Source organism: Cupressus sempervirens, chromosome 3 (genome assembly GCF_028749045.1).
Source record: "Cupressus sempervirens isolate cs-2001-9-10 chromosome 3, ASM2874904v1, whole genome shotgun sequence".
Classification (NCBI taxonomy): Eukaryota; Viridiplantae; Streptophyta; class Pinopsida; order Cupressales; family Cupressaceae; genus Cupressus; species Cupressus sempervirens.
Window position 1 is genome coordinate 256134604 of NC_143120.1, and position 372 is coordinate 256134975.

The window sequence follows — 372 nt, forward strand, 5'->3', positions numbered from 1 at the left end:
GTCACTAAGAAAATTCTGTTGACGACTCCATAATATGTGCCCCTCTCTTCCTTTTCCTTCTACAAGTTTATGAAAAAATAATCCTTGAGAATTTTATCAGACAAATACACTGGTTCAAATTATTTGTGTTTCCACTTCAAATGAAGTTTGTTTATGAGAACATTTTGAAAATTCCCTATTTCAACTGAGTTACATTTGCAAGAACATCTAAAACTTGTATAAAATGGCTGTGAAAGAAATTTGATTTAAACTAACTGATTAGATGAAATATAGTAGCTACAAATCTCAAGAATTCCCAAACTTTCAGAACATAATGTTTGTTCTAGCTCAGGCTTATGCAGCAAGCCAAATTCAATAAGTGAGAGGTTGTAA